General features: G+C 44.7%; 1 long non-coding RNA gene across 2 annotated transcripts in view; it reads right to left on the bottom strand.

Moving 5' to 3' along the window:
• The window catches only part of LOC129014316 (uncharacterized), a 33,912-nt gene extending 8,700 nt beyond the window's left edge, over positions 1 to 25,212 (bottom strand). Inside the window, exons 1-3 of one of the 2 annotated variants that reach the window (XR_008494193.1) lie at positions 24,816 to 25,212; positions 13,556 to 13,679; positions 13,198 to 13,256 (exon numbers count right to left, since the gene is read on the bottom strand). This is a non-coding gene — a long non-coding RNA (uncharacterized LOC129014316). Of the gene's footprint in view, positions 1 to 13,197; positions 13,257 to 13,555; positions 13,680 to 24,815 lie in introns of those variants that run through there. The other variant, XR_008494194.1, reaches the window with a different exon arrangement.
• Positions 25,213 to 26,462: the final 1,250 nt, after the last annotated feature.

Raw genomic sequence — 26,462 nt, forward strand, 5'->3', positions numbered from 1 at the left:
ATGTCTAAAACACCAAAAGCAATGGCAACAAAAGCCAAAATTGACAAATGGGATCTAATTAAACTAAAGAGCTTCTGCACAGCAAAAGAAACTACCATCAGAGTGAACAGGCAACCTACAAAATGGGAGAAAATTTTCGCAACCTACTCATCTGACAAAGGGCTAATATCCAGAATCTACAATGAACTCCAACAAATTTACAAGAAAAAAACAAACAACCCCATCAAAAAGTGGGCGAAGGACATGAACAGACACTTCTCAAAAGAAGACATTTATGCAGCCAAAAAACACATGAAAAAATGCTCACCATCACTGGCCATCAGAGAAATGCAAATCAAAACCACAATGAGATACCATCTCACACCAGTTAGAATGGCAATCATTAAAAAGTCAGGAAACAACAGGTGCTGGAGAGGATGTGGAGAAATAGGAACACTTTTACACTGTTGGTGGGACTGTAAACTAGTTCAACCCTTGTGGAAGTCAGTGTGGCGATTCCTCAGGGATCTAGAACTAGAAATTCCATTCGACCCAGCCATCCCATTACTGGGTATATACCCAAAGGACTATAAATCATGCTGCTATAAAGACACATGCACACGTATGTTTATTGCGGCATTATTCACAATAGCAAAGACTTGGAACCAACCCAAATGTCCAACAATGATAGACTGGATTAAGAAAATGTGGCACATATACACCATGGAATACTATGCAGCCATAAAAAATGATGAGTTCACGTCCTTTGTAGGGACATGGATGAAATTGGAAATCATCATTCTCAGTAAACTATCGCAAGAACAAAAAACCAAACACCGCATATTCTCACTCATAGGTGGGAATTAAACAATGAGAACACATGGACACAGGAAGGGGAACATCACACTCTGGGGACTGTTGTGGGGTGGGGGGAGGGGGGAGGGATAGCACTGGGAGATATACCTAATGCTAGATGACGAGTTGGTGGGTGCAGCGCACCAGCATGGCACATGTATACATATGTAACTTACCTGCACATTGTGCACATGTACCATAAAACCTAAAGTATAATAATAATAATAATAAAAGAAAAAAAAAAAAAAGAAAACTCCCTGAATATATTACCTGATCTTCAACAAATAAATTGCAAGATAAAAAAGATCACAAACACAATGTATAAATCTTATTTGAATCTTGATTCAAATAACTAAATAATGATGAGACAATTGGGAAACGCTGATCAGCTGAATAGGTGATGATACTAAATGATCATTGCTAATATTAATATTTATGTATGATAATATGATACAGTGATTACATATTTTTAAAGTACTTATATTTTAGAGGTACATACCAAAATACTTACTGATGAAATAGTGATTCTGCAACTTACTTCAGAGCAATCCGTGAAGAGTAGGAAAAAAAATGGATATAGACAAAATGTAATTGGCCACAAGTTTGTACTTGACTTTGAGTGTTAAGTACATTAAAGTTAATGATACCATTTGGTTTTTTAAAATGTTTGAAATTTTTGCATGATAAAAAGTTTTTTAAACAGTAGTGAGTGAAAAAAGAATGAAAACAGGATGAAAGCTACCATACCATTCATGTAAATTTAAAATACAAACACAGAAAACAACACAAATAAAAGAACATACATCAAATATATTAGAATGGTTGCTGTTGGTAAGACTGGGGAATGGACATGGAGAATAAGCTAAAAGGGTAAAAAAATAAGTGAAGCAAGAGAGGGACATTGCACTGACCAACAATGAAGTATCACTAATCAACCAACCCTCAGAATGTGAGGCCAAAAAAACGTGTCACACAGTTGTGAGGATTAAATGAGATACGTGGGTACTGTTCCTGGCGTAGTGCACGGTACATCATAAGACCTTAATAAATGTTTATTTCCCTCCTCTTTCCACCATCTCCCTGCCCTGCCAAGGAATAATGTTATCTCATAAGTTAATTTACTTTAAGGTACTAAGCCCTGATAACAACTTTACCCTCTGTTTCATCGGCTGAGGCTTACAAAAGAGGGCAATGCTTAAAAATATGAATCTCTAATAAGTGAAATTCTTGCATTCCAAGCCCTAAAGAAGGCCAACTGTGTCCATTGCAAAGGTGATTTTAGGAAGTTTCAGATCTGACCACCTGCCTACAACTCTTCAGGGTGACAGTTTGGACTCATTTCTATCTTCCTTCTTCTAAATCAAATGTATGTACACTAGAAAGTACACCAACTGCTAGCTCATCCCAGAAATCAGAGAACTCTGGGTTGTAGCTTGATCTTAGATGACCATCAAAGTGAAATATTTATGTGCGGAGTTTTGCTCTTCCACTTAACTGGAAAGATTTCCATTTCATGCGCCACCACCCCATATGCCAAACTACCATTTCCTCCTCTCTGACTCTTTAGCCATAACTGCCATATTCTTTCCAAACAATATATGAACTTTTCATTCAAAAATCGTGTTCCAGGTGACTGGCTCACTGGAAATCATTCAGAGGTTGCCAATGACTCACCCAATAAATCTGAGGCCCAGAAATTGACTTGGAATCAGTGGCGCCTGACAGCTGCTCAGAGGCTGCTGGGGAAAAGAAGCAGGATCTACATTGGTTTATAATAGCTAGATGCTCCTGGCCCATCGTATAAAGTTGGTGGAGTGAAAAGCAATCAATCCCTGGCTGCAGTTTGACCCCAGCAGGTCAAAGTTAAATTTAGCTGTAAGCAGAGGGAAGGACATTTCACCATGGGAATAGAACCCAGCCAATCATTGTGCATGTTTTAATCTAGCACATTCTACTTGTCCATCACTGTGCTAAAAGACACTGAGAAAGATTCACTCTAAGACCCCTGTGATATAGTTTGAATGTTTGTCCCCTTCCAGTCTCATGTTGAAATGTGATCCCCAACGTTGGAGGTGAAGTCTTACAGGAGGTATTTGGGTCATGGGGGTGGATCACTCATGAATGGCTTGGTGACCTCCCCATGGTAATGAGTTCATGCAAGAGCTGGTTGTTTAAAGAGCCTGGTATCTCTCTTGCTTCCTCTCTTATTATGTAACATCCCTGCTCTCCCTCTATTGGTACCAAAAAGTGGGGCATTGCTATAAAGATACCTGAAAATGTGGAAGCAACCTTGGAACTGCTTGGGTAGAAGTTAGATGAGTTTGGAGGTCTCAGAAGAAGATAGGAAAATGAGGGAAGGTTTGGAACTTCTTAGAGACTGGTTAAGTAGTTGTGACCAAAATGCTGATAGAAAAATAGACAGTGAAGGCCAGGCTGATGAAGTCTCAGATGGAAATGAGGAATTTATTGGGAACTGGATTAAAGGTCACCCTTGTTACACCCTAGCAAAGAGCTTGGCTGTATTGTGTCCATGTCCTGGGGATTTGTGGAAAGTTGAACTTAAGAGTGATGACTTAGGGTATCTGGTGGAAATAATTCCTAAGCAGCAAAGCATTCAAGATATAGCATGGCTGCTTCTAAAAGCCAACGATCAAATACAGGAGCAAAGAAATTACTTAAACTTAGAATTTACCATTAAAAGGGAAGCAGAATATAAAAGTTTGAAAAATTCACAACCTGGCCATGTGATAAGAGAAGGAAAGAACACTTTCAGGAGAGGAATCCAAAAGGGATGTGGAGCAACCACTTACCAAAGAGATTAGCATGACTAAAAGGGAGCCAAGTGCTAACAGCCAAGAAAATGAGGAAAAGGCCTTCAAGGTATTTCAGAAATCTTTGAGACAGTCCCTGTCATCACAAGCCCAGAGGCCCAGGAGAATGGAATGGTTTGAGGAGCCAGGCTGGAGCCTCCTGCCCTTCTAAACTTTAGGACACTGCTCCACATATTCTAACTGCTCCAGCTCCAACCAGAGCTCTAAGGGCATCAGTTAAAACTTGGGCTGCCACTTTACAGAGTACAAGCCATAAGCCTTGGCAGCTTCTATGCGGTGTTAAGCCTGTAGGTGCACAAAATGCAAGCGTGAAGGAGGCTTGGCAGCTTCCCCTAGATTTCAGAAGATGTATGGGAAAGCCTGGGTAACCAGGCAGAAGCCTGCCTCAGGGGTGGAGCCCCCACAGGGTGACTTCACTAGGGCAGTCCCAAGAGAAAATATGAGGTTGGAGCTTCTACACTGAGTCCCTACCAGGGCACTGCCTAGTGGAGCTGTGGGAACAGAAGTGCCACCCTCCAGACCCCAGAATGGTAGAGCCACAGGCAGCTTACAACCTCAGCATGGAAAATCCACAGGGACAGAGCTGTTCAAGGTCTTGGGAGCCCACCCCTCATACTAGGATGCAAAACATTGAGTCAAGGATTATTTTGGAGCTTTAAGGTTTAATGCCTGCCCTGCTGGATTTCAGACTTTTGTGAATCCTGTTACCCCTTTCTTTTGGCCAATTTCTCCCTTTTGGAAGGGGAATGTTTACCCAATGCCTGTACCGCCATTGTGTCTTCAAAGTAAATAACTTGTTTTTGGTCTTACAGGCTCATAGGTGGAAGGAACTTGCCTTGAATCTCAGATGAGAACTTGGACTTTGGACTTGATTGAGTTGATGCAGGAATGAATTAAGACTTGGAGGCTCTTGGGAAGGGATGATTGTATTTTGCAGTGTGAGAAGGACATGAGATTTGGGAGCCAGGGGTAGAATGATATGGTTTGGATGTTTATCTCCACCTAATTTCATGTTGAAATGTGATCCCCAGTGTTGGAGGTGGAGCCTGGTAGGAGGTGTTTGAGTCATGGGGGTGGATCCCTCATGAACGGCTTGGTGCCCTCTTTGCAGTAATGAGTTCATACACGAGTTGGTTGTTTAAAGACCCTGGCTTCTCTCTTGCGTCCTCTCTCACTGTGTGACATGCTACTCCCCCTTCACCCTCCACCATGATTTTAAGCTTCCTGAGGCCCCACCAGAAGCAGATACTGGAACCGCACTTATTGTGTAGTCTGCAGAACCATGAACCAAAGAAACCTCTTTTTCTTAATAAATGACCAAGCCTCGGGTATTCCTTTATAGCAACACAAAACAAACTAACACAACCTACTTTCAAAATGTGAATAATCTTATGTTGGATACAGAAAATTATACAGGACAACATAAAACACTACCAACTAAGTAATAACATAACTACATGGCATCCATCTCTGTCTGGAATAACTTTTCCCACCTTATGGATAGGTCTGAATTCTACACACGCCCAAGTGCCACTACCTTCACAAATTCCTAGTGACTTATCTTGCCACTCATTTTTTGTCTGACCCCTCCAAAGTAGCAGCCTGGGACCTCCAGGACTCACTGAAGCCTCCTGCCCAATGGAACTTGGGGATAGGAGCCAGCCCTGCCCTCAGTCTATCCTTCATGTTAGAGAAGAAGATGAGAAAGGAGTCAAGGTGGCTTCTAAGGGTCTCCATATTGGCGTGGGAGAGTGAAGTCCTCTCTGTAACTCCTTCCTTCTTCAAAATAACCCAGAGTTATTTTGAGCAGATACCATGTGTATATTATCCAAATGACTTTAGGACCAGTGACAGGAGCGAATAACTGACAAAATCATCCAGGAACACATGCAAGAAGCTTTTCCTTATGTTGTCAGACTCAGACTACTTTCTGAGTCATTAATCCTCCCTCTGGCAGGTTAGGATTAGATTCTGCTGCGGCTGGACCGCTCAGCCACATTTGTATTGTTCAGAACAATGTCAGAGTCATGCAGCTCAGAGGTCTAATATCTGTCACAAACCGTTCCTGGATTCATTCTTCTCTCCCCTTATTCCAAGCCTTCTGAGCAAGCAAATGAAGGCTTTCAACCGTAAGTGATTGAGTTACCTAAGCAAACTGACCAGAAAAGGTTGGAAGCAAACAAAATAAAAGCAAAAAATTTGAATTTAGCAAAAGGAATTGTACAGTAGGGAATGGCTTATCAATCTGAGAAAGCCAAGGGTAGACATTAAGAAAATTAACTTAAGCATTTTTCATGCATCAGGGGCTCCATGTTAGCTAAACGCCTTAACAGTACTGGATGGAGCATTGTCTTTAGAGAAAGAGAATCCTGACACAATTCAGGATCACCTCTCAAGGATGCATGACACAGACCATGAACCTGGCCATCCCCACACTCAGCCATCTTCTCTTTGAACACCATGATGAAGCACAACCCAAGGACAATGATTTTATTTTCTAAAGTCCATTACTTAGGATAACCATTATGCAAACAACCAAAATTGCCTCTCTTAAGTAAAATGGAAATCCATTAGAAAAACACACGATGGCTTGCAGTATGCAATGTAGGCCTGAACCATCAGCCCAAGAAAAGTCAGGCACCAGACCCTTAGGGGTCTGGGGCTGATTGGCAGTTCATTGGGGCCTCACTGCTGATATAAATATGGAACCCAAACATTTCCCCCTCCTAGTCAGGACTCAAGGTCCATGAGCCGAGCTCAGCGGCTCACGCCTGTAATCCCAGCACTTTGGGAGGCCAAGGCAGGCAGATTGTTTGTGCTCAGGGGTTGGAGACCAGCCTGGCAACATGGTGAAATCCCATCTCTACAAATAAAAAAAAAAAAAAGGACTCAAGGTCCTCAAAGTGAATCTAACTGTCCAGCCTAGGTGGGTAGGACATTTTGATTGAAAGCCCCAAAAGCCAGCACACACTGGGGAAAAGATATTTCCTTTGGGAAACATTACCACAAAAAGGGGAAAGGAAGCTGGTTGGGCAAACAATACTCACTCACTCACTTTGCCACCTCTTACCAAGTTCCGTGCAAGACAGAATACATAAGGTGCCAGAGCACATTTTCACATAATTTCACATATTAATGTAAAAACAGTCCTCCTAAATGGCTGTGTTTCTGAGATAAATTCACTTAACTTCCCTGAGAATCATTTTCCTCAACTACAAATGAGAAAGTCGGGCCTGATAAGAATTTTTCACACTAAAAGTGCCTCAGGCAAAAATAAACTCTGTTGGTATAAATATAGATTGTAAACCCAGTATAAGTGGCCGAAGGGCTTAATTACAAAGGATTCTGAGGGTCAATGTCAATGTCTGAGTGGCAGCTGAGGACACAAGGATGGTCAGAGAAGCAGGCACAAGGTCATGCTCTGTCCATCAATATTGTTCTTGTGTAAAGACAATGAATCAGAAAAATGCCGTCAGCCAGATTCTGGTGAAAATTCAGGAAGCTGGATGATGCTGGCAACATGAAGGCACATATCTAAAAGAAAGCAGTAAGAAAGATGGCAGCAAAGACAGAAAACTTAGAGACAGAACTGTTTTTGAAATAAAGAATGCAGTGTGTAACCCTCTCTTCAAACTGATCATGAGATTTGCCCATTTCTAGTCTGAATATTAGGGCTGTCTCCTAAATCACAGTGTGGCTGACTCTGCTGGCAACAGCAAGGGGGTAGAGGTACTTTAGTCACCCATTCCCCTAGTCTCCATCAACCCACTACCATTACCCACCTTTTTTTGACATGGGGAAACTGAGACTTTCTCAGTCTTACTAAGGCCAGCACGAATACAGCATCAGAACAAAATCCTTCCAACCTGATTGCTGCCCCAAAACCCCCTACTCTAGAAAAAAATTTTTTTTTTTTTTTTTTTTTGACACAGAGTCTCACTCTGTCACCCAGGCTGGAGTGCAGTGGTGCCATCTCAGCTCACTGCAACCTCCGCCTCCTGGGTTCAAGCAGTTCTCTGCCTCAACCTCCAGAGTAGCTGGGATTACAGGCGCCTGCCACCATGTCCGGCTAATTTTTTGTACTTTTAGTAGAGACGGGGTTTCACCATCTTGGCCAGGCTGGCTTTGAACTACTGACCACATGATCCACCTGCCTCGGCCTCCCAAAGTGCTGGGATTACAGGCATGAGCCACCAAGCCTGGCTGAAAAAAATTGTTTAAGTTACCATTGCATGCCCCTCTAAGAAGGTCTAAGCAACCTGGACACTTCTGGCCTCACTGCTCTGCAATTTACAACCCAATGGCCGATGCTACTGAAATCCAGACACACAACACTGAAATGCATCCAGCGGTTATTGTAGAGTTTAGTTGACCAGATGCTCAATTTAATTCTCCTATGTGCCAGTGGCCACTGGTCAGTAGCCCATACCAGCAAGGCTCGGCTCTCAGGACCTCTGATTTTATAGCATTCATGGAACAGACTCATGCGAGCCTTTGTCTTTTAGGACATGCTCCCTCCCATCATGCAGCTGGCCAGAGAGAGGCTGAGGGTGGGAGAGGGAGTCCTTTACTGAACGTTTGACCTAAATGGTATAATAATAGTTATCTTTTATCTCCGCTTCACAGTTTACCAATAAGGCATGTTGCAACTTTGTCACCATTGGGAAAACATGGAAGCAGAGAAAGGAAAATCTCCATGGAGATATTTCTGTCCTTGGCACATCCCCTGAGAGGCAAACACCAGCTGCCAAACTGGGCTGTCTTCAAGAGACTCCAGCCCCTCAGTGCCCATCCATGGTAACTCTAAGATTTAAGAAGGAGTGAGAGGGTGTGGTTGTGGGGTTAGTGGTTAATGCGCCTTTGGACCAGTGGAGCATGTGGGCTGGTGTTTCTCCTGCTCTCTGGAGTGGCCCATTACAAAGCAATTCTTGCTGTTTGTTTGCCATTGCTTTGGACTCAAAAGCTCCATCCCCACAATCCCCTCAGCCCTCTCCCAGTCCAGCCATGACCGCGGCCTTCTCCTGATCAGCCTTCACCACCAGAGGGCTCAATGTAGCAACAGGAAGGGAAGCCAGCCACAGGGTCCACAGGGGGAGGAAAACACAACCAAGAAAGAAAGAGGTTGTGTCATGGGCCATGTGTGCCTATGTGACCAGCAACACCTCTACTGCCCTTTTGGTAAGAGCCTTCGGCTGCTGTGGGATCTGCAGAGGACGGATAGATAGATGATAGATAGATAGATATACATATACATATATGTATGGGTTTTGTTTTTTTTTTTTTTTGAGGCGCCATCTCACTCTTGTTGTCCAGGCTGGAGTGCAATGGCACGATCTCGGCTCACCACAACCTCCGCCTCCTGGGTTCAAGTAATTCTCCTGCCTCAGCCTCCCTAGTAGCTGGGATTGCAGGCATGCACCACCACGCCTGGCTAATTTTTTGTTTTTAGTAGAGACAGGGTTTCTCCATGTTGGTAAGGCTGGTCTCAAACTCCCAACATCAGGTGATCTGCCCACCTCAGCCTCCCAAAGTGCTGGGATTACAGGCGTGAGCTACCGTGCCCAGCCACATATATGTATGTTTTATATATAATTTATATGTTAATATTTTATATACATATTTACATTTCATATATACATTGTTTATATCTATACATTACACTTTATATGTTTATTATTTGCATATTTTACTTGTATTTTTCTGTATGTTTTTATGTGTATAGAAATATATAGTGTTGTTTTTTTTTTAATGAATCCAGGCTTAACAAGTCATATCACATGAGGAGGAATCAAGTTTCCTGGGAACCACAGGGTTTGGACTACGGGAGGTCAGTGCTAAAGGGAGAAAAGTATCCAAGAGAACCAAAGGCAAAAGTTGAGGCCACTAGGAAATGCTCCTTCTCTTTCTCTCTCTCTGTCTCACCTGCCTGTGCCTGTCTGCCCACCCCCAGCCTGACATCTTCATAGGTCCCGAGTCATTTTACATCTCTTCCTCTACTGTTGCTTATCTTTTACTTCTACATGTAATCAATCCTCATTTCACCAGTTATCGACTTCGTTATCACTGGCTTCTTAGATTATCAGTTCAAAAAGTTTTACATAAAATGATTTGTAAATCATCATATTTTCCATTGTCATTTCAGAGATATGGTCCAACAGGGGGAAAAAATTGACATATGTAGTAAAAATCACAGAAAAAACCTACATCTTTAAAAGAATATTCTCTCTTCGACTGAGTGTGATTTATGTGTATGTGATTCTCCCACTGGACATCTTCAAGAAAAGTTAGCCAAATAGGCAATCAGTTAGAAAGGGCACTCCATGTTAAAAGTATATTTATTATTTATGAACCATCTTTCTTGATCGATTGGCTTCCATTTACTGGTTTTTCTCAATGACGCAATGTAAATTGATGACTTAAGCATTCATACTCATAACCATGTGTCCAGATATTTAATAGAAACTGCCTGTAAGCCCACTAGGCAGCAGCTACTGGGAACAGATCCTCTCTACCCTCCCCTCCTCCATGGTATGGGTCATTGGTCCTGACTTGCCCTACATAACTCCACTCCTTAATGACTCCCCAGGTTATGAAGCAGCCTTTTTCAAGACTGAGTCTGTCCTGCTTCTCAGCCCTAGGAGTCACATTCACTCCTCGAACTATATCTGCTCTTGCCCTCTTCCAACACCAAGCTTTTGCCCAGCACAGGCTTGTTCACGTTTCCTTGACCCCTGGCAGCAACTATCTGATCTGTGTGTTTATTTGTCAAATGCTCAGAGCAAAGGATAAAAATATTACTCTTTCTTTAAAATCACATGCTACCATTATGCTAATAGCTGCTTATGATCTTTTTGGTTCTAGCTTTTCTAGGCAGAGATATCCAGTGGGTTTTGAGGGAAAAGGGGTTCTTTTTTTTCAAGCCCAATATTGTAAGCACTTTGGCGATCCTATCACATCTTTGAGGCACATTTCTGCCTTGGATTAGCAGGTGTGGAAGAACAACACTTTCCAACAATCTGTCACTGAAATCGAATCTCCCTAAAACTCAGGTGGAAGCAACTGATAAGGTTCACAGCATCCAAAATTCAAGCCTAAAAGTATGTGAATTCGTTCCAGACCAAGCAACAGCCAAAGCCTGGGAAACAAAAGTAGCAGCACAATCACATGAAAAGTTTTACTAAGTGATACTTATCTTTATGTGCAATGTGCTTTGATAGTATCCAGTCTGTTCTATTTTATTTGTAAAAACTGGTTGCACTCATTAAATTGATTTCACTATTGGGCTGCATCCCATAGTTTTGAAAGCACTGCTTTTACCCATCCTAGCTGAAGAATTAAAGCTAGTTAATGTCCTCAATAACAGGTTGAGAGTCAAGTAGGAAAAACACTGGAGACCTGGGGCCAAATCCCTGCTCTTCTACTGCCTTGCTAAGCAAGGGAGGATGCATCGCTTAGCCTTTCTGTGCCTCACTTTCCAACTTAAATTGAAGTTGCTTGCTCTAACTCACAGGTCTATTAGAGGGATCTAATGAGATGAAAGACAGGTCTATTAGAGAGATCGAATGAGATGAAAGATGAAGAGCACTTTGGAAATGTTCAAGCCTCATTCAACTGTAAAGGGGTGGGGTCAGTCACTGAGAAGAAAGAAGGGCAGAATAATCAGTTTTTCCACGCTGCTTCTCTGCAACTCAGCTGGGTTGCTTCTAGATGAGGCAGAGCCTAGGTGAGAGTTGAAAACAGCTGGGGTCATCACTCTGACTAGTCCTAGTGATTGAAACCAACAAGAGGAAGAAAACGAGGGGATACTGACAAAGAGAAGGAATGTGTAGCACATCCTGAAATAAGCATCATCTTATTGGCCAGCAATTTACCACTGAGCCACCAGCAACCAGGAACCAATGGCTCAATGTCCTACACTCTAAGAGATACCACGGACTCACCCAATACTATTACACATAAAAATATATGTCATAGGCCCACACAGTGGCTCACACCTGTAATCCCAGCACTTTGGGAGGTTGAGGTGGGTGGATCACAAGGTCAGGAGATTGAGACCATCCTGGCTAACACGGTGAAATCCTGTCTCTACTAAAAATACAAAATAATTAGCCAGGCATGGTGGCGGGCACCTGTAGTCCCAGCTACTCAGGAGGCTGAGGCAGAAGAATGGTGTGAACCTGGGAGGCGGAGCTTGCAGTGAGCTGAGACAGTGCCACTGCACTCCAGCCTGGGTGACAGAACGAGACTCCGTCTCAAAAAAAAAAAAAAAAAAAAAGAAAAGAAAGCAAAGGTAAGGCTTGTTATGTAAATTTAAAACAATGATAAGAGTATCTGGTGTACAGACACCCTTACAAATGGAGATTTCCTTTATAGATCTAAATTTCTCTCATAAAAGGGTTTCAGAATAGCCGGCTAAATGTCAGAAAGGTATATTAATATCTTGGAGATCTATTTAGTTCAATAGGCTGTCTTTTTATTTATTTATTTTTTTTTTTTTTTGAGACAGAGTCTTGCTCTGTCACCAAGCTGGAGTGCAGTGTCACAATCTCGGCTCACTACAACCTCCACCTCCAGGGATCAAGCAATCCCCTTGCCTCAGCCTCCCAAGTAGTTGAGACTACAGGCACGCACCACCACACCTGGCTAATTTTTTGCATTTTAGTAAAGACAGGGCTTCACCATGTTGGCCAGGATGGTCTCGATCTCCTGACCTCGTGATCTGCCTGCCTTGGCCTCCCAATGTGTTGGGATTACAGGATGAGCCACCACACCCAGCCAATAGGCTGTCTTTTCAACTTAACCATTATTTCTTAACTCAATTTACTGAGCTCAGAGTAGAACTCATTAAAGAATAAGGCAAAGAAAATATTCTCTATGCCTGGTTTGAGCATGTACAGATCTGAAAAAGAAGCAAGCCTACTTTCCCTGAGGGCCTGCCTTTTATAAACCCTTTATCCTGGAGACCTTTCTTTTCACATTTGAAAAGAAAGGGGTGGGATAGTAACTAAGCCAAAAGGTTAACAGATTCAATTTTTCTTATCAGTTAGGCACTTAAGCTTTTTATTTGCCTTGTCTTTTTAAGGGCCAGACATGGTGGCTCACACCTGTAATTTCAGCACTTTGGGAGGCTGAAGCAAGAGAATCACTTGAGTCCAGGAGTTCAAGACCCACCTGGGCAACAAAGCGAGATCTCCATCTCCACAAAAAAAAAAAAAAACTTTTTAAATAAAATTTTTAAAAGGTTATTTTAAAAGAGGGAGTAAAAACAATGAAATCTTTTTAGAAGTTTCTGCACAACCATAGGCATCCCTGGATGAGACTAATTCAGGGGCCCTCATTTTTAAATGCACTTCTCAAAGTACAGTATTGTTCATTTGGAACATTTCACTGTAATTCTAATTACCTTTATTAAGATTTTGCCATTTCTCTAAGTATTTGCTGCTTCCAAGGCCTAATACTTCTATATGTATGGGTAGGCATAGCCAGAAAGTAGAATACTCAATTCTTCAGAAAGTAAGGATCCCATTTTTACCTTGAATCTTGGCTTTGGCTCTCAGATTCCTTTGATCAGCTTAGCCAGTAATTTTTTCCCTAAGTGCACAAGAAAAAGAAACAAAGGGAATAGAACACAAAAATCCCTGCAAATCTCCGAAAGCCAAAGTTCACACCCCCTGTAGTATTACCACTTACTGCCAATTTCTGGCTGGCCCAGTCAGACATCTGAGGTCTCTAAGTGGATCCAAGCCAGTTAATTACTTCATGGAATTTGATCCTGGACCTAGTTCAGTTTGTTATGACGTCCAAATCCTGCTCAGACTTAAAATTTTGCTCAAACTTAGATAGCTCTAAACATCAACCTGTGGAGCTTCAGACTCCAAGAGAGAACTTACCCATGACCCCCAGGTGCTGCAAGAGAGCAATGAACACAATGAGTCCAGCTGGTGTCATACTTGGTCACTCAGTGCTTCTGGCGGTTACGAGAAGTTCTACTTTGGATTGCACTTCTGTCACCACCTGTTAAAAGAAAACCCATTTTCAGCTTTTCTGCTCTGGTTTCTCCCCATCTTTGTGGTTTTATCTACCTTTGGTCTTTGATGATGGTGACGTACAGATGGGGTTTTGGTGTGGATGTCATTTCTGTTTGTTAGATTTCCTTCTAACAGTCAGGACCCTCAGTTGCAGGTCTGTTGGAGTTTGCTGGCGGTCCATTCCAGACACTGTTTGCCTGGGTTTCACTAGCGGAGGCTGCAGAACAGCAAATGTTGCTGTCTGATCATTCCTCTGGAAGCTTCTTCTCAGAGGGGCACCTGGCCGTATGAGGTGTCAGTTGGCCCCTGTTGGGAGGTGCCTCCCAGTTAGTCTACTCAAGGGTCAGGGACCCACTTGAGGAGGCAGTCTGTCCGTTCTCAGATCTCAGACTCCATGCTGGGAGAACCACTACTCTCTTCAAAGCTGTCAGACAGGGACATTTAAGTCTGCAGGAGTTTCTGCTGCCTTTTGTTCAGCTATGCCCTGCCCCCAGAGGTGGAGTCTACAGAGGCAGCACCAATAACAGACAAACAGAGAGCCAAATCATGAGTGAACTCCCATTCACAATTGCTTCAAAGAGAATAAAATACCTAGGAATCCAACTTACAAGGGATGTGAAGGACATCTTCAAGGAGAACTACAAACCGCTGCTCAACGAAATAAAAGAGGACACAAACCAATGGAAGAACATTCCATGCTCATGGATAGGAAGAATCAATATCATGAAAATGGCCATACAGCCCAAGGTCATTTATAGATTCAACACCATCATCAAGCCACTGATGACTTTCTTCACAGAATTGGAAAAAACTACTTTAAAGTTCAGATGGAACCAAAAAAGAGCCTGCATTGCCAAGACAATCCTAAGCCAAAAGAACAAAGCTGGAGGCATCAGGCTACCTGACTTCAAACTATACTACAAGGCTACAGTAACCAAAACAGCATGGTACCGGTACCAAAACAGAGATATAGACCAATGGAACAGAACAGAGCCCTCAGAAATAATACCACACATCTACAACCATCTGATCTTTGACAAACCTGATAAAAACAAGAAATGGGGAAAGGATTCCCTATTTAATAAATGGTGCTGGGAAAACTGGCTAGCCATATGTAGAAAGCTGAAACTGGATGCCTTCCTTACACCTTATACAAAAATTAATTCAAGATGGATTAAAGACTTAAATGTTAGACCTAAAACCATAAAAACCCTAGAAGAAAACCTAGGCAGTACCATTCAGGACACAGGCGTGGGGCAAGGACTTCACGTCTAAAACACCAAAAGCAAATGGCAACAAAAGCCAAAATTGACAAATGGGATCTAATTAAACTAAAGAGCTTCTGCACAGCAAAAGAAACTACCATCAGAGTGAACAGGCAACCTACAGAATGGGAGAAAATTTTTGCAATCCACCCATCTGACAAAGGGCTAATATTCAGAATCTACAAAGAACTTAAATTTACAAGAAAAAATCAAACAACCCCATCAAAAAGTGGGCAAAGGATATGAACAGACACTCCTCAAAAGAAGACATTTATGCAGCCAAACAGACACATGAAAAAATGCTCATCATCACTGGCCATCAGAGAAATGCAAATCAAAACCACAATGAGATACCATCTCACACCAGTTGGAATGGCGATCATTAAAAAGTCAGGAAACAACAGGGGCTGGAGAGGATGTGGAGAAATAGGAACACTTTTACACTGTTGGTGGGACTGTAAACTAGTCCAACCATTGTGGAAGACTGTGGCGATTCCTCAAGGATCTAGAACTAGAAATACCATTTGACCCAGCCATCCCATTACTGGGTATATACCCAAAGGATTATAAATCATGCTGCTATAAAGACACATGCACACGTATGTTTATTACGGCACTATACACAATAGCAAAGACTTGGAACCAACCCAAATGTCCATCAATGATAGACTGGATTAAGAAAATGTGGCACATATATACCACAGAATACTATGCAGCCATAAAAAAGGATGAGTTCATGTCCTTTGTAGGGACATGGATGAAGCTGGAAACCATCATTCTGAGCAAACTATCACAAGGACAGAAAACCGAACACTGCATGTTCTCACTCATAGGTGGGAATCGAACAATGAGAACACTTGGACACAGGATGGGGAACATCACACACCGGGGCCTGTTGTGGGGTGCGGGGAAGGGGGAGGGATAGCATTAGGAGATATACCTAATGTAAATGACAAGTTAATGGGTGCAGCACACCAACATGGCACATGTATACATATGTAACAAACCTGCATGTTGTACACATGTACCCTAGAACTTAAAGTATAATAATAAAAAATGAAATAAAATAATATAATAAAAAGAAAGAAAACCCATAGACAAATTAAATTTAACAGGGTTTCACTGAGGAAAGAATGATTCACAAACTGGCCAGCCCTAGAATCAGAATAGGTTCAGACAGACCCTGGTGTTGTCACATGGTAAAAGAAGATTTATGGACCCAAAAAAAAAAAAAAAGAAAGAAAGTGATGTACGGAAAATAAAAGTGAGGTACATAAGCAGCTGGATTAATTATAGTTTGGCATTTGCCTTATTTGAACCAAGTTTGAAAAGTAGGCTGTCTTTGGCCAAAACTCAGTGACTGGTACAAGAGTAGGCTGTATAGGCTACAGCCTTTTTACACATCCACTTTAGTTACAGTTTACTATGTATGGTGAAACCTTTAGGCCAAACTAAAATATTTAAGGGGGCAGCTTTAAGCTAAGCTTAATTTAACATAACAAAAGTGCCTTCCCAAGCCCCCTGACCAGCCAACTGATTTTCAAGCCTCCTGGGAGCCAAACATCCTCTAAAGTAGGAAGGCTTTGTTCCTCAGTGGGTATTCTCTAGAAACATAAGAACCCAGTCAGAGAATGAGCCAACTTCATGTTTAAGGGAAGGAAGAATTGAAAGCCAGGCATGGTGGCTCATACCTGTAATCCCAGTGCTTTGGAACTTGAGGCCAGGAGTTCAAGGCCAGCCCGGGCAACATAGTGAGACCCCATCTCTACAAAGCATTTAAAAATTAACTGAGCATGATGGCATGCACCTGTAGTCCTAGCTACTTGGGAGGCTGAAGCAAGAGGATCCTTTAAGCCCAGAGTTCAAAGTTATAGTGAGCTATGATTGTGCCACTGCATTCCAGCCTAGACAACAGATCAAGACCCTATCTCTAAAATAAAAAATAAAAAAAAAAAGAGGTAAGGGGAACAAGCAAAGAAGTATTTCTACTATTATCTAAGGGTCTTCCCAAATTCTGAAAGAAGTTTTGCCCGAATCATAAAGATGAATAATGATAATGGAAGAAGTATCGAAGTCATGGGAAACAGCAATACGTCACAAGGACAGAGAGCCAAGTACTGTTTTAAAGGCTGTATATGTACAAACTATTTTGATCCTCACAAAACCCCTATATGGTAGGTAGTTTCACCATTCTCAATTGCTAATGAGAAAAGTGGAGCACAGAGAAGTTAAGTGACCTGCCCCTGGTCAAACAGCTAAGAAGTGGCAGAGCTGAGATTTGAACCTAGACTGTCTGGCTGGAGTGGGGCCTCTGAGCTTCTAGGCACTGCTGCCTCATGCAGTTTGATCCTATCAATAATAATAGCAAAGACATAAAGAGCATGTTCCCATTAACAAAGTGCTCTCATTCACTTATTCAAAAAAACATTTTTGGTTTAGCACTCACCAGGCGCAGGCCCAGAGATAGAGCGGTGAGCAAGTAATACACAGGTCCTGCCCTCATGGTGCTTCCTCTCGAGCAGTGGAGACAGATCAATCAGCTGCTCTTAAAAGTAAGTGTATAAGGGCAGTGGTAAGTGCTCTAAAGGAATAGGCATCACAGCCACCACTCTCTGAAACAAATATTATTTTCATCATTTCACAGATGAGGACATTGGGATTTCAGAGTGAAATGCAATATAACAAAAAGAACTCACAGAACTTAAGATTTTTTAGTTGTATTTCTTTTTGAGATATACAGATTCAATATATCTATATGATTTGGCATTCAAAAGATATTAGAAGGCAGTCAGAAAAACTCTCCTTTCCTCCCCTGGCCCCAGCATCCCAGTTCCCTCCCAGAGACAGTCAGCATTGCCAGTTTCTTGGGTGTCTTATCAGAGACAGAGAGCAACAATCACACACACATATTTTCTTTCTTTGCACAACTTCAGCACCCTGCACCCTTGGTTTTTTTTTCCTCCTAACAAATTAATCCACAGTGAGCCTCCCCATCTTCTGTATGGCTGCACGGCATTTCGTTCCATGGGTGGCCCACACTGTTTTTAGCCAGTTTCCTATCAGTGGTCATTTAGGTTATTTTCAGTCTTTTACTAGCAAAACAAAACTGCAGAGCGCCACTAGATATATAAACCATTTCATACTCATGCAAGTGTATCAGCATGATGAACTCTCAGAAGTGGAATTGCTGGGTGTATGGCCGTGAGCATTTGTCATTTTGATTGATATTAACCAGATTGCCCACCATTGAGATGTCACCAGTTTATGCTCACCCAGCGGTAGATGCCCGTTTCACCGAACTCCAACAGAGTGAAAACACACTGCTGGGAGAATCCAATGACCCAGGAGTTCACTCCATCACTCTCCCGCTGTGGGTCTTTGGGCAGCCCTCTCAACCTCTCTGATCCCCAGGCATGTCCTCAGAAAAGTGGGCTTCGTAGTGACCCCTGTTCTGTGTTCCCGTGGTGTCTAACACACAGCCTTTTGGTGACTAGGTGAAAGAGGCTGGAGCTCCACAGGAGAGCAGCTCATGGGAGACGTCCCCAAGGCCAGGGCCACAAGGGCCAACTGCAGTGAACCAGGGGCCAGACAGGACACCTCAAAGCAAGCAGCAGCAAAACAGTTTAGGCTCTGGAGTAGACGGGCCACCCAACAAGCTGCTTAGGCTTGCTGCTTACTCTCTTCTTTCTCTTGGCCTTAGGCAAGCTGCTTACTCTCTTCTTTCCTCCTCTGAAAAATCCCTGAAACTAGAGGCAGGCCAACAAATGCATGTGAAGCGCCAAGCACACAGCAGAGGCTCCAATTCCAGTTATGGCTGCTGTAGGCACCCCATGTCCCCAGCACTTCCCATTCATGCACGCCAGCAACTCTACTGAGCACGAGGAGCCTGCCTCTGCCTTGCAGGCAGGAAGATGCTGGGAGCAGCCCTCAACCAATGAAGGATGGCAGCTGGTGACAAAGAATCCAGCTTCTTTGCATCTGGGGGAAGGAACTCTGTAGTGTGTTTGATGCAATCTCCTTGAGGTCCTCCGTGGTACCACATCCCAGGTGCCCACAGCGACAACTGGCTCTTCAACCTGCCCTGTTGGCTTCCTTCCTTTCCCTGTCTCGCCTTCCCCCTCCTGCGCCGTCGATGCTCCCTGAGACTGCCTCCCAAATCATCTATTTGCACTCAAACCCTACCTCAAGGTCAGCTTCTGAGGGAGCCCAGCCTAAGACAGTTGTTATTACTACATATAATAAATATGTCCCTATGTGTAATTGCCATATGTATCATGTAAAATATATATGTTGTTATTGGTTAGGAAAAAGACCCCAAAAACAGAGGAAAGGACAAACAAGGAGGGAGCAGTGGTGAGACAGAGCCCCTTCGATGAGGCAAGACATCAGGAAAAGGCAGCCACCACCTCGGCCAGGTCTGTGGTTCTCACATTCTAGAACAGCATCTCTTAACACATGTGTCACGGATGTTCAGTGGGGCCTGAGGTGAACTGTGAGACACCACTCTCCTCTGAGCCTCCTGCCCTGGAGGAGCAGGACCAGTGTCTTTCTTTTCTTTCAACTGTATTTTTTCAATTGTAGTTTTAAAAAAAAAAAAACCCACAACATAAAATTTACCATCTTAACTATTCTTAAGGGTACGCCTCAGTAGTATTAAATACATTTGCAGTGTTGTGCTACCATCACCACCATCCATCTCCAGAGCTCTTTTTATCTTTTGGTTTGTTTGTTTTGAGATGGCATCTCACTCTGTGGCCCAGGCTGGAGTACAGTGGCATGATCTCTGCTCATTGCAACCTCCACCTCCTGGATTCAAGGGATTCCCCTGCCTCAGTCTCCTGAATAGCTGCAATTACAGGTTTGCACCATCATGCCTGGCTAATTTTTGTATTTTTAGTAGAGACAGGGTTTCATCATGTTGGCCAGGCTGGTCTCAAACCTCTGACCTCAAGTGATCTACCTGCCTTGGCCTCCCAAAGTGCTGGGATCACAGGTGTGAGCCACCACACCCGGCCCTTTTTATCTTGTAAAACAGAACTCTATACCTATTAAACAATAACTCCCCATTTTTCTCTCCCACCAGCCCTGGGCAACCACTACTTGACTTTCTGTCTCTATGAATTTTACTACCTTCAGATCCCAATGTAAGTGGAATCATACAGTATTTGTCCTTTGCAACTGAGCTGGGACAATTATCTAGCACATCCCGCCATCCCTGCAGAAATCAACCTCCAGCTGCCCACGGTGGGAGCAAGCTCAGTAACACCCCTTTACTGGCTGCCTGCCCCCCCATCTCATTTCCTCAAATCCCTACAGGATTTGCTTCTAGGGGAACTCAAACTTAGGCAATTGAGCACCTGCCAAGGTGCCACAATTGAACACAAACTAGAGGCTTTATATATGTTGCACAGCTTCTATCAAGAAACGAAAATAAAAGACATTGCTCATGCATGAAGAGAAAGGTCAGCCCTTTGTTTCGAGACGAATGTCCGCAATGACAAAGGGAAGAATGTTCCAACTCTGAGGCCAAGCCAGGTGAACAGAATGTGACTGAGCAGATCTTTTTCAGGTCACACATTCTCTGACAGAAGGAACAAAAAGACCAACTTTCCACTGGAGGGAGAATCAGGTTTCCAAAGGATAGCAAATGCACTGTTCGTTGTCTGGGGTTGGGTCCCATTGTTGAGCATACATTCCTTGGAGAAAACATTTTGCCAAGATGGTTGAGGTTTAGTCTGCCCAGCTTTTGAAAATCTGCCCTTTCCTTGCTCCAGGGTTGGCCTGAATTCACCATCACAGGTAAGGAAGCAAAAAGCAGAGGTCTCTTCACCCGTTCCAGGAAAGGCACAGTGAACTCCAGTTAAGTTTGGGAGCTGGATCATTAGCGTCTCATTAATGACTTCAATCTCTCACAAACACAAGGAAGACACAGAAAACCACTGTCTGAGCCACGAGCTGTAATTGCTGCTGTCCTTCTAAGCAGGGGAAAAGCAGACCATGCTTTGTGGCTTCTTAAAAGCCCTGTTCGTTAATGAGGTTTCCTAATTTAGGGCAGAAGAAAATTTCTGGGTTATTATTACGCCACAGATGGAGGCATGTGTTTCATTTAATCGCCCTACTTAACAAAGGAAACTTTGCTTTTGTAAATTAAAAAATTATTTTTAAGTGTTAGAGGCCTCCGGATAACCCTGAATAAAGCCTCAAACATGATCAGGCCTTGGTGGCCAATCTATAAATCTAACAGACCGGGACAAATGATCCCAAAGGTTTTGTCCAGTTTTAACAATCTGTGGTTTGCAAGGACAAGTGGTTTCAAAGGCTTTGTCCAGCTCTAATAACCTATGGTTTTGTTGATACCACCTCCTCCCTGCCTCCGACAGAGGTCCCTTGTAGATACTGAGCCTTCAAAATCTACATCTTAATTGTATCTGTTCTATTAATAACTCTTGGGGTCTTTAGATGCTGTTGGCAACCACAGCACCTCTTATCTGCTTGGGATCCCGTGCAACTTGCTCACAGAGGATCCCATCTGTGGGCTCAGAAGCACAAAGGGAACAGCAAAATCTTCTATCTGCCATCTATTGGGGAAAAAAAAAAAGGTAATTGCCTCTGTCAGTTGCATATGTTGAGTCACCCTGAGACAATGGAGGTCTTCTTCGGGCTGAATTTAACATCACAAATCATCACCTTAAATGCATGGGTACTGGAGAGGCATAGCCAGGTATTATGAAGGCTTTAAAATACATACTCATAAAATATAACAGAAAAATTCGTCTTTCAGGTTTACAACCAACAAAATCTGTGATATCTCTTTTGTGAATGCTTTTAATGTTCTCTGCAGAGCAGTGAGCAGTAGACCCTGGTGCAAACGTGGGGTTGAGCAGCTCCCTGACTGATAAGCCAGACTTCAGGCTCATCCTGGAGTCTTCCAAGACCCCTGGTTACAAGCAAAGTCAGGTTGATTGCATTTGGTTTGAAGTCAATACTACAACCCAAGCGTTTGGGGCTTTCCTTTTGTATGGTTTGTTCTAGAAGGGCAGTAACCCTGTAACGACCAGCTACCTTCATGGGTTCTCTGTTTGAGGTCATCATGCAGACAACACAGGCTGTCCTTTGAGGCTCTTCTTGTGGTGTTCGCTCTTTTTAAGAGACAGGGTCTCACTCTGTCACCCAGGCTGGAGTGCAGTGGTATAATCATAGCTCATTTCAGCCTCAAACTCCTAGGCTCAAGAGCTTCTCCTGCCTCAGCCTCTTTAGTAGCCAGAAATACAAGTGTGCACCACCATACCCTGCTACATTTTTTTATTATTATTTTTTGTGAAGACAGGCGGGACTCGCTGTGTTGCCCAGGCTGGTCTTGAACTACTGGGCTCAAGTGATCCCCCCTCTTCAGCCTCCCAAAGTGCTGGGATTACAGGCATGAGCCACAATGGCCAGCCTGTGGCATTCGCTTTTCCCATCACTAGCTTTTGACCCCCAAATCACCCCCATTCTCAACCCTAACCCGAATTGCCTCGAAGAGCCTGGATCTACCCCTGGGGGAGTCAAAAGAGGTTGCCTTGTGTCCAGCTGGAGCCAGGTGCTGTGAGGCAGACAGATAGCAGAGGGTCCTCACTCTCAAGGGCTTTGTGCTGACACCCAGGCCCTGCCCCCCCTCTGCTTTCCCAGTTCCTGCCAGTCATGGCCTCCCAAACCTGCTGACTTCCTGTGTTCTCTGACTCAGTGAATGGCACCAACAACCCCTAATCTCCAAGGTACTAAGTCAGAAATCTGCAAGTCATCTTTGATTTCAATCAAACCACCTCTTGGTCCTCTTCAATCTGTTCACTCAGAGGTGCCGCAGGACGTAACGAGATGTGCGCTATGCAGTTCTAAGGGCGATACCCTCTGGAGCTGGGCAACGGAAAAGGGCACGTTCCACTCCTTCCTATTTCCATCATCTTAGCTCTAACCTCCATCTGCACCCTGGAAGAGAGCCAGCCTGGTCTGGAGGAGGGCAGTCCTGGCGCCTGCCTGAGTTTTGCCTTGCCCACCCAGTCTCCATCCACATAGTCATCTCTTGAAAAGTCATCTCTTACCACGTCACTCCCTGCTTCAAACCCTCCCTCCAGTGGATCCTATTGTCTTCAGGATAAGATCCTAACTCCCTGGCAAGGCTTACAAGACACAAGAGGCTCAGCATGATTTGACCCCTGCTTCCCTCTTCAACTTCAACTTAGGACTACACAACCACTATGGGAAACCTTATATTCCAGCCGTGTGAGCATCAGGAGATTCTCAGACTCTCCCACATCATTACTCACCTTAGGGCCTTTGCATGTATTGTTTCCTCTGCCTAGGCCTCGACCACCCAGCTCCCACTCACCTCTGCCCTTGCTTCATGGTTCATCTAGCTAAACTCCTATGCACCCCTCAGGACCCAGCTCACACATCACCTCCTCCAGGCTGTACACTCCCTGACCAGCATTGCCTGCATCCTCTCTCTCCCCAACTTGAGTCTAGTCTGGCTTCTTCACCAAAGGGCCTTTAAGGACAAAAAGCAGATCGAATTCATAAGCTCAACAAAGAGTTACTGCATGCCAGATGGGGGTCTCCCAGGCCCCCCGACTCCTCAAGCCCTCTGAATGGTTGAAGAACCTTCTGTTGCTACTCTCTTCCCCTAGAAACAATTTCTTTGCAGCATGCCCACTTCAGGAAGTTGCCAGTGCTGCGTGAAATCTCACCAGCTCAGCACTGGCCTCTGCCCTTCCTCCTGGCCAGCCCTCCCCTTCGCCTCTCTGCTCTCAGCCCCATCAGCCTGGGCCCCCCTCGAGCTCAAGCCTCTCCAAGACTGTTTCTGTTGCTCTCTAATTGCTTAGTGGAGATACCATCTCTTCCTTTACCAATTGTTCCCGCACAGTAAACAGAAACCACCTGGCGGAGATCCAAAAACCAATCATCCTACAAAGTTATCACTGGCTCCTTGAAAGAAAAACGGACCTATGTCCTGCCCCAGGCTCTTTCTCCTCCCAAGCTTCCTGACTCCTCAGTGAACCTGTTGCACTCTATTTCAAAAATATTTCCTGCTCTGTTCAAATTGCAAAGTGTGAACACATTTAATGATGTCCGAGATGACTCATTTCCCCCAAGCATCCTACCGTGTGTCCAGTAACGACAACACTTGGCCTCTTTATCAAACCCACCAGCTCCTATGCCTGCAGCCGGCAGCCTCCGCTTGCCCCCAGGGAGGAGTCCGTCTCCGCGGATGCTGCCCTGAGCAGATCAAATCTTCGGATATCATTCAGGCGTCCTGCTCAGTCTGTTCCTAACCAAGCCTGGGGCAGGAACCCTGGCACAGGTGGTGGTGTTCAGAGGGAGGAATGTGGGCCAGGAGCCTTGAATGGTCCCAAGGGCCTAGGATGATGCTAGGTGACACTGATCTGTTCCAACTAAGACTTTTACTCTTGGGAATAGGCTTAATAGCTTCCAGTGACAGTCTCAGACTCTGGCACTGACAGGAACTCAAGAAACCACTGAGTGCAGGGCTCACGGTGAGCACCTCTTTGCTAAAGATGCCTCATATGGGGACAGGATGTCAGTAACGTGGTTGTGGTGGGGAGAAAAGATGTCGGCAAAGGGAGTTAGAAGGCCCTCTGCAGCCACATGGCCATAAGCACCTGCCTGGTCCACTGATTTCTGCATTGAGCTTTTTGTATACACCGATACCGGTTTTGAGTATTTACTGTGTGCCGGGAACTGTGCTGAGAGCTTTACATGCCTTAGTTCATGTCATCCTCTAACCCACCCAGGTGGAAGGAATTACTATGAACCCCAACCGACACGTAAAGACATTGAGATTTAGGGCAGCTGTGACTCACTGGTATTGACAGATCACCAGGGCACTGGTGCGTCCGGAATTGGTGGGTTCTTGGTCTCACTGACTTCAAGAATGAAGCCACGGACCCTCGCGGCGAGTGTTACAGTTCTTAAAGGCGGCGTGTCCAGACTTTGCTCCTTCTATCGTTCGGATGTGTTGAGAGTTTTATTCCTTCCGGCGGCTTAGTGGTCTCACTGGCTTCAGGAGTGAAGCTACAGACTTTGTGGTGAGTGTTACAGCTCTCAAGGCGGCGCATCTGAAGTTCTCCGTTCCTCCGGCTGGGTTCACGGTCTCGCTGGCTTCAAGAGTGAAGCTGCAGACCTTCGTGGTGAGTGTTACAGCTCATAAAGGTAGTGCAAACCCAATAAGCAAGCATCAGCAAGATCTACTGCAAAGAGCAAAACTAAAGCTTCCAAGTGTGGAAGGAAACCCCAGCAGGTTACCACTGCTGGCTGGGGCAACCTGCTTTTATTCTCTTTTCTGGCCCCACCCACATCCTGCTGATTGGTCCATTTTACAGAGAGCTGATTGGTCCGTTTTGACAGGGTGCTGATTGCTGCCTTTACATATCCCTGAGCTAGACACAAAAGTTCTCCACCTCCCCACTAGATTAGCTAGATACAGAGTGTGATTGGTGCATTCACAAACCCTGAGCTAGACACAGGGTGCTGATTGGTGTGTTTACAAACCTTGAGCTAGATACAGAGCGCCAATTGGTGTATTTACAATCCCTTAGCTAGACATAAAGGTTCTCCAAGTCCCCACCAGACTCAGGAGCCCAGCTGGCTTCACCCCGTGGATCCCGCACCCAGGCCTCAGGTGGAGCTGCCTGCCAGTCCCACGCCGTGCACCCGCACTTCTCAGCCCTTGGGTGGTCGATGGGACTGGGCGCTTTGGAGCAGGGGGCGACGCTCGTAGGGGAGGCTCGGGCTGCGCAGGAGCCCACGGCGGGGAGGGGAGGCTCAGGCTTGGCGGGCTGCAGGTCCCCAGCCCTGCTCCGCCGGGAGGCAGGCGAGAAGTCGAGCACAGCAGCTGCTGGCCCAGGTGCTAAGCCGCTCACTGCCTGGGGCTTGTGGGCCGGTCAGCCCTCCGAGTGCAGGGCCCGCCCAGCCCACGCCCACCCGGAACTCGCGCTGGCCCGCAAGCACCGCGCGCAGCCCCGGTTCTGCCTGCGCGTCTCTCTCCACACCCCCCTGCAAGCTGAGGGAGCCGGCTCCAGCCTTGGCCAGCCCAGAAAGGGGCTCCCACAGTGCAGCGGTGGGCTGAAGGGCTCCTCAAGTGCTGCCAAAGTGGGAGCCCAGGCAGAGGAGGTGCTGAGAGCGAGCGGGGGCTGCAAGAGCTGCCAGCACGCTGTCACCTCTCACTGGCACTCTCCCTCAGGCCCGTCACACACCAGATACCACGCTCCTAACCACTGGGCCATGCTGCACAGGCTCCTGACTAGGGAGCTAAACAGTAAATAAATGTGGCCTAAACAATAAATAAATAAATACCAATTTCTCCAGGAAATGCACATCAAACCCCACCACAATCACTTCATACCCATTAGGATGGCTCTAATTTTTTTTAATCAGAAAATAAAAAATGTCAACAAGGATGTGGAGAAATTAAAACCCTTGTGTACTGCTATGGGAAAAAGTACGGTGGT

The sequence above is a fragment of the Pongo pygmaeus genome, chromosome 16 (genome assembly GCF_028885625.2).
Source record: "Pongo pygmaeus isolate AG05252 chromosome 16, NHGRI_mPonPyg2-v2.0_pri, whole genome shotgun sequence".
In the NCBI taxonomy this organism is placed as follows: domain Eukaryota; kingdom Metazoa; phylum Chordata; class Mammalia; order Primates; family Hominidae; genus Pongo; species Pongo pygmaeus.